At 39.0% G+C, this 8,975-nt stretch overlaps 1 protein-coding gene across 19 annotated transcripts in view; it reads right to left on the reverse strand.

Moving 5' to 3' along the window:
• Positions 1–8,975, reverse strand: part of BNC2 (basonuclin 2) — a 487,890-nt gene that overhangs the window by 94,593 nt on the left and 384,322 nt on the right. The gene's annotated exons all lie outside the window — the stretch shown is intronic.

Here is an 8,975-nt window from a genome sequence, read left to right on the forward strand (position 1 = left end):
TCACACAAAGTCCCATCAATTGTTCCTCTGACATATCTCAAAACCATCCCTTTCCCTTCCATTTGTACTGCCATCAAATGCAGCTCCTTCCCCAATACCTTAAACAGCCTTCCAATTGGTCTCCCTAACTACACTGTCTTCATTCTCCAATCCAGCCACCCAGTTAACACCTATGAGACTGAGGCTCTGTACCTGTGTTTCCACTACATTCTTTCTCCTGCCCACCTCCCAGCTCAGAAACCTACTCATTCACCAAGACTCAATACAAGTCTGATGTGTTCATCACCCTGCTCCAGTCCACAGTAACCCCATCTGCCCCCAAACCCTGAACATTTCATGAATATCCAATTCACTTGACTTTTGGCCACTTCCTGTATTCTTATTTCATACCTACACATTTAACTTTCTACATGTGCATGACTTTCTCTGTACTCAGATGAAAACTCACAGATGGCAAGAACAAGCATTATATTTCTTTGATTTTTCTAAGGTTCAAAACCCAAACAGGTATATCAAAAATATACACAATAAAATACATCTTTCACTCACTTAAAATATGTATACTTCCTGTGAGACTGGAAAGTTTTAAAAGTCTACTTTGTCTCTGACCACCAGGTTACAATTATAGGTCTGAGTTATGCCAAGTCATCCTTTACTTATGCTCATAAATTCTGGTCAAATAACTTGGTTTTGCAGGGAGAGGGGGCCTGGTGGAGAGAAAAATAATGTATTACCATTACTTAATCATTTTAAATACATATTTTAAAAGAGGATACCTGGTCGCAAATCAGGACACACTCGTCACTTCTATTTTAAGTCTGTTTCACACTATGACTTAACATCTATTCGGTGCTTTAGATCTAATAACATACTTTCACATGTAGGAGACAGGCAGACAGTTGTTGGGTTGTCCAAAGTCCTATATCTAATAACTGACCATCAGTATTTGAACCTGTTATCTACACGGTGGTATAACTTCCAATATCCTGGTATAAACCACAAGGCGGTAGAAGATGGTTAAAAGCCTGCCTGAGTTCAAATCCCTGCTTTGCCACTTGCCACCTGTGTGACCTTGGACAAGTTACTCAGATGATCTCTACCTCAGTTTCCTCATCTGTGGAATAAAGTTAGCAATCATACGACACAGAGTTGTTGTGGGGATGAAATGAGTAAATGTAAGTAAAGTACTTAGGATGGGATAAATGCTCTACAATGTTTGCTACTGTCATTCCACAACATGCTCCTTACTCTGTGCGTGTTTAACAGAAATCTCACTAGCCTTCCAAACACTGGACTAGAAGGAATCTTTATCATTCATATGAATGAGCAAGGCGTATTCCTTTCGCCAAAAATTTTTTAGGGAACAAGAGAAATAACTTGGACATCATGAGTCAGTGATGAAAACTACTCCTCAACACATCTCTTGAACCATGATAATGATGATATCATGCTTTTTTACGTAATGTCCTTAAAGCTTACAGCTGTCAACACTTTTCATACCTTTTATCCTCACAAACACTCAGTGAGATGAAGATAGATGGTCAGGTGTGCAACAGTGAGTGGAAGGTAAATAAAATCTTAGATTCACAAAAGTGAAATGACTTGATCAAGGTCAAGAAAGAACAGGTTCTTATAGCCTAACACCTATTTTTAGAACTATGACCCAATGTTTCGAAGTCTTCATAAGCTGACGGTATCTCTTCAGAGTTCACTTATCCTCAGGTGCACACAAAATCTAATAAGCACAAGTTGTTGTTGTTGTTAGCTGTCATCAAGTTGGCCTCGACTCATGGTGACTTCATCTACAATTGAATTAATCATTGCTTGATCCCTGTGTCACTCTTATAATCAGTTGCACACTGGACTGTTGTGCTCCAAAGGGGTTTCGTTGGCTGGTTTTCAGAAGTGGATCATCAGGCCTTTCTTGCTAGCTCGTCTTAGTCTGAAAGCTCCACTGAAACTTGTTCAGCATCATAGCAACACACAAACTTCCACTGACAGATGGGTGGTGGCTGTGTATGAGGGGCATTGGCCTGGAACTGAACCTGGGTCTCCAGCAAAGGAAGGTGAGAATTCTACCAATGAACCACCAAATGCATCAAACGATAAGCATAAATAAGCGCCCTATACATACTTTCTCCATATTTGGTTTGATGGAGAAGTTTATCCCATGAGGGGCACAGTGAGTGGCTAAGTGGGTTTATTATCCTTACTCTGTGCTGAAGGAGCCCTGGTGGTGCATTGGTTAACAGCTATGGCTGCTAACCAAAAAAAGGTCAGCAGTTCAAATCTATCAGCCACTCCTTGGAAACCCCATGGGGCAGTTCTACTCTGCCCTATAAGGTAGCTATGAGTCAGAATCAACTGGACGGAACGGGTTTGGTTTTTTTTTTTTTTTTTTCCTTCCTGTGCTGAGTGTAATTAGTACTCAAAGGAATGGCAGGAAGCTCAGATCTGTGTGGGCCAGACCTCTGGTAGGGAGACCAGAACTCTCATGAACTGTTGTACATACTCTTCAAAAACTACAGCCTCTGATACATTGGTTGAATTGCTAAAGAATAGTGAAAAAGTGAGCAAAACTGAGGAATATCAAGATACTTTGCCATTTTCTTATATATTGAAAATATGTTTCTTACTTGTAAGGGAAGTATTCGGCTCTACATTTTCTAAAATGTTATTTTATAAAATGTCAGTCCCATGAAAAAAGGGCTTCACGAACAAATAAGTTTGGGAAATGTAACATGTTCTATACTCCTTTTGGTGGTATACAATGCTTATCAACATACTAAAAGTTCTGAAGGATTCTTTAATTTAAAAACAAAAAGGTGGTGGGCTAACTTTTTTTAGCCCAAGCTTTCCCAAACTCATTTGACCTTCGTACCCTTATCAGCGTAACATACATCAATATCTCACAGAATAGATGCTTTGTGGAAGATCCATGGGAGCCCTGGCTTAGATACATTTTTCCACTCTGTTTTGAGTTTTTTCTTCCTCTTACTTTTCTTTGGGATAAAGCTCTCACTTGAAGAATGTCTTTCTGACATTTGGCTTTCTGTCTGCTAAGATTTAGAATCAAGTCTTTCCACAGGTCTGAGAGACCACAGAATCAAGTAGGAAATTTAAGCCAAAGCCTCAGCCAGAATTGCAGGAGACACATACTGCTGCTCCATTTCATAAGATTCTAAGATTTCTATCAGTAGTAAGATCCATTCAGCTGAAAGGGAAGGCTGTAAATCGGTATTCCAGGCTCTCACTTAATGAAAGTGAGCTGGGGTTAATCCCACAGAGGGCAAAACAAACACATAAATATCATAAGGTGGTTTCATGTGGCCTCACAAACTGACCTAAAGTAAGAGCTATAGCAAGCATATTCTAATACGCTCTAGATTTATGAGAATGGGATTTAATCAATGAAAGCTTCCCAACAAGACTTTGCAAAAGTACAGTTGAGAACTGTCATGACAGTTTAATGAATGATCTCTTGCCTCACGATAAATTTCTTTATGAAGAAGTAGAATTGTCCAGTGTTGGCTATCCAGAGTATATGGAGGAAAAGCAGAAAAGAGAGCATGAAGAGGAAGAAAAATCTTAAAATGTATAGGATTTTCCTCTCATATTTTTGTCCCAAAACATTACAACAAACACAATTTCTATGCAGCACTAGGTATGGTTAGGAACAGGATGTTTTCAGGGGGTCACAAAAGGAACCAAAACATCCCTTCCCCCAGGGGTCAGCTTCAAACTACACCACAAATGTCACAACCCAGTGCCTACTTTTTGTTCTAAGAACTTTCTGTCCATTTTTGTTTTTCTAAAGGACATTTTTTTTTTTTTAACCAGAAATTAAAAATATACAGGGCAAAGGCAGTGGAAAAGGGAAAAGTATGTACCTGTCAACATCACCCAATATGGCTTACCTGAGAACTAGGTTTCTAAGTCTGATGGTAACATGACAAATTAAAGAGACTAATAAACTGGGGTCAAGAAGCCCCTCATAAAAAATCTGATGAATGATAATCTGGGAGAGCTGGCCTAAATAAAGAATATCTAATCATACCTGGCAACTATTTACTATCACTGATATCTGTAGACCAGACATTATTTATTCAAGTTTTTATTTGTCACTAGAATGTTATAAATATATATGGATACACAAACTACCAATCGATAGTGCCTTTCTAAATATCTTAAGTGCCATTATTTAGCAATTATGTGGAACTCTTCATGTGCCAACACTATACAATTTTTAACATGCCAATAAGCCCATTAAGCGTATTTATCGTGATAGCTATTAAGTTCAAGGGGTTTCATCCAGCAAATACAATTCAATAAGAAAACAACCTTGCAGGGCATCAGAAAGCACACTCACTCTAGTCAAGGAATGAGGACACCCCGACCTTGTAAACACGCCCAGCACCTACAAGCAAATCTTAGGATCCATGAGGAAAACAGACAAGTGGTAACACATGCTCTGTTACAAAGAAAAGGTGCTGTTTATGAGATGTCATCTTGGCAACATCACTTAGTTCTCTAGGTCTTGGTTTCCTCATCTACAGTATGAGGGTATTTGCCTGCACTGCACATGAAAATGCATACGAAGATAAAAAGTAATTATCTTAAAAAAAAAAAAATCGGTATCTGTACAATTTAGGGAGAACCAAGTTTCTTAAAGGTTATAGAAATAACTGCTTTAATTATGAATGATATGTATCATGTCCAAATATTCTGTAAGAATTATTTGTTTTTTTCATAGTTGTACCTATTCCAAGCTATACAAGATGCTTGATGAACTTCTGTGATATATTTTTCTCCCGAAATGGCTTGGTCAGTGGTAATTTTGCCTCTTTCTTCGATTTGATTCAGAATGAAAAGTAAATTCTTAAAAAGAGCCCTGTAAGCTGTGAGAAAGATGCAGACCACCCAAATACTGGAGGTATGGTCAAGATTTGTATCAATTTGATAATCTCTAGATCATTTTTATATAGTTAATGCGCTTGTCTGTAAATCGAAAGGCTGAGGGTCCGAGTCCACCTATAGGTGTTTCAGAAGAAAGGCCTGGAGATTGACTTCTGAAAAATCAGCAATTGAAGACCCTATGGAGCAGACCTCTACTCTGACACATGGGGTCACCATGAGTTGGAACTGACTTCATGGCAAATAAATAAAACTTTCAATTCTAAACAAGTTTTCCCAAATGGATCAAGCACCACCAGTGAAAAACTATAGAATCATCTAATGGTTACAAGTAGTTCAAAATCCAGGCAACATCATTTTAAAAAGTACCACCCTTATAACTTTCTTTGGAGCCCTGGTGGCACAATGGTTAAGCTTTCGGCTGCTAACCAAAAGGTTGGCAGTTCAAATCCACCAGTCACTCCTTGGAAACCCTATGGAACAGTTCTACTCTGTCCTATAAGGTGGCTATGAGTCAGAATCGACTCGACTGCAATGGGTTTTAGAGGATGAAGGGTAAAAACAGAGCACTCTGGGGGCACAGTAGTCAAAGTGCTCAGCTGCTCTGTGGGAGAAAGATTTGGCAGTCTGCTTCCACAAAGATCACGGCTTTGGAAATCCTATGGGACAGTACTACCCTGTCCTATAGGGTCACTATGAGTCAGAACTGGAGGGCAACAGGGGTTTTGGAGTTGAATGCTGAAGTCCGAAGCCCAATTCTCTGCCACTTAGGAACTACATAAATTGGAGCAATTCATATAATCTCTCAGTCTCAGTTTCCTCATGTATAGAACGCGAAGAACAGAATTTATCTTCTAGGGCTATTGTGAAGATGAAATGAGATAATGTGGGTAAAGCCCAAGGCGCTGAATGCAGGTATCATTATAGTATCTGGACACAGAGCAGCAAATTATATCCTACACCATGGAACTGTGATTTTCTAGTAACAGTCAGCACTGCAGGGGCCCCCGTGCAGACATTTTTTACTCTAATCTTTGTTTATAGAAGGAGTAAATAATCCAAACAAAGAACATTCCAGTATGCAGTGCTGATGGTTACATGATAAGGCAGGGCCTGGCACCAGCACCAGGACTGGCTATCTATTAAGGTGAAAACACATAACTTTGATAATGAAGCTGTCTCCTGATTTATAGAAGGTAGGCTGTCTTAACTCTTCAAAGCCAACCAAGACCTAGAGAAAACTGCCTAGAGGGAGGGGAGAAGAGGGGAAAAGAATATGTGGGCCAGGATTTAAAGAGAGATGATTTTAAGCTTGAAACTCTTAAAGCTGTTCATGAAAGGAAGTAGTGTTTTCTGATTCTCTTTTTAAAAGTCTTCTCTGTGGACTTAAAAGTTCTAAGTCTGGTATCAGTAAAAGTTACACTACAGACAAAAAAATCATATATATTCTCCTCCCTTAAAAACCAAATCTGCTTAGTCAAGTCTATTCTGACTTATAGCGACCCTGTAGGACAGAGCAGAAAAAAAAAAAACTCACCCTATAATTGCAGTGCTAAGAATTTCAATCAGGTAGTTGGAATCACCTCTGAGCACCGAAACAGCACTGACACCCCAAGCAGAACGGTCATTTCTTAAGCTGAGAGGCCATGGTCTCCTTTTAGCAGGTTTGTAGGGTGGTCACAGGTACACGAAGTCTCATTAACCACATTTACAATCTCTTTCAGAATTCTGAAGTACTGCAACCAGACACTTCCCAACATAAACAGTGTAATTGTGGCTTTCTGGTAGCAATTTTCACTTTTATTCCAAAGACTTAGTAAAATGCGGACAGAAAAAAGCCAGTTGAAAACACTGGCATAGTTACTGGTCCACGAAAGCTTTTAAAAATTGATCACAAACTTTCCCCATTAAAACTTAAAGGAAAACTACAGAAAAAAAATTTTTTTAACCTTTTTAACAGTCGAGTGTAGGTTTAAAAACACATGCTGAATTACACAAACTTCTTACGTGTGTGAAATGTTTTTGAAAAGTCACAGAAATATATAAGAGAAGGTGCAGACCACCCACTAAGCTTTGGATGAGACCTCAAAGGACCTTCAGGAGGTCATCATCATTTATCAAGGAACGTTCTGGACTGAACTCACTTCTTTCCTATGACGAATCTTGATCCCATGCTCATGCCAAACTGACTACCTGCTATTTCCTATGTACGTCTCATGATTTCCTGACCCTGCCATCTGGCTAGGAGAACTCCTAGCTACCCTTGCCGGCCCAGATACAAAGAAGTAGCTTCTTCTATATAAAGCTCCCCTTGCCTTCCGGATTAGAAGGAACCTTTCTCCCGTGAAGAACCTCCATAGCACTTATCCAGATACCGTACGTTGTACTTGTTTCTTTTTACCTAGCATTGCATTTATTTATAGAGACACCTCTCCCTCTAGTCTATAAGCCTCTTGAGGGCAGGGTGTCTTTTTCCTTCATCTTCGCTTCCTATTCAACAACTTGCTCGTTGTAGGCCCACAACAAGTACTTATGGAGTAAACAAAAAAACCTAAGTTACATGTAGCATTAGTATAACCCCAAAGACAATTGAAGATATTCTCCTATTTGCTCAAAGAGGCTGAACTAATGAGCACTTTCTAAAGTAGAGAAACACTTACACAATAACAACCATGACAGTACTTCATCATTATAATACTTCACCACCAACGAGAATGCAAATTCTATAAACATTCTTAGTCACTGAGAAATGATTATATATCAGGCATTTTACAAGGCATGGAAGTTATCAAGATGAGTAAGAAATAGTTTCCCTGCCCCTGAGCAATTCAAAATATAGTTAGAAGATAAAACTGAAGACATGACACCAATGTAATATTTAAGTACTACACAACAAAGCTTTACACTGCTCTTTTGCCCAAAATTCAGCACATAAACAAATTTTTACATTCAGTTGTAGAATCTAAAATGGTGCTTACTTCTCTTCCTGTTCAACAGGTGCTGTCATCTAGTAGAAGACATCTTGGATTTGATCATCATAATATCTTCCAACCCACCAGTCAACTCCTAAATAGGCTTTAGTTTGTAGTATTCCTGCCACAGACTTGGACAACTGTAGGCTAACTCATCAACATTTTGCAATTCATAATGCAAAGCAAAAAAAGATGTTTCTTACATCTCTTACACTGACGTTCATTACAAAATGACACAATTCTTGTTTATTCTCTCACTACAAGTCTTTCAAACAACTATCCTTTTTCTGTTTTATTTCTGCCATGTAGGTACTGGCTTAGATTACTGAAAAAAATTCCCCTAATTTCACCACACCTCTATGAATGTAATACATGATTACCATTATCATTCCACAGCTCCAAACTCTTATTGGTTCTTCACCACCCAGGGGTCTAAGTTTAAACATACTACACTAGATCCCCCTCAAAAAAGTAATTTCTCAAAAAGCAGCTTTTCTTTCATCCAGGGTATTCTGCCTTCTTCCCATGGAGTTTACTTCTCATACCTGCACATGCTTTGCACATCTTCAACTCTGCAACTAGGATGCCCCCTTCATCTTCACAAATTCTCCTCCATCAGCACCTTTAATATCTAGCACAGAGTTCACCTCCTTCAGGAAGCTGTGTTTCAAAGGAAGACATCTGGCGCTGGTATCTTCCGTTCTAGCTCACCTCCACACTTACGTCCTCAGATTCTAACATATAAATTTTGACTTGTTGATGTGTCATTTTGGCAAATGTCCTATAACCATTTTTCCCAGGATGGCTGCTTGACAGTTCTTGAGGGCAGGAAGCACGTCAATGTCTCTAATCTTTAGTAGCAAGGACCTTGTACATGGTAAGCTGCTCAATACATTTCACTGATGGCACCGGTATGACAATCCAAAGAAGCTCACAAAGTTTTCTGAAACAGTATTTAGAAACAGACTGCTCTGTGGGTGTCTACCCCAGTTACAGAAAATCAGGATGACAGAGTAAAAGGAATAGAATTTCAACTATTAGAGCACATGGGATGACAATTTAAAATGAGAATATGTTAAAGTCACTAAC

The sequence above is a fragment of the Elephas maximus genome, chromosome 9 (assembly GCF_024166365.1).
Source record: "Elephas maximus indicus isolate mEleMax1 chromosome 9, mEleMax1 primary haplotype, whole genome shotgun sequence".
Taxonomy (NCBI): Eukaryota; Metazoa; Chordata; class Mammalia; order Proboscidea; family Elephantidae; genus Elephas; species Elephas maximus.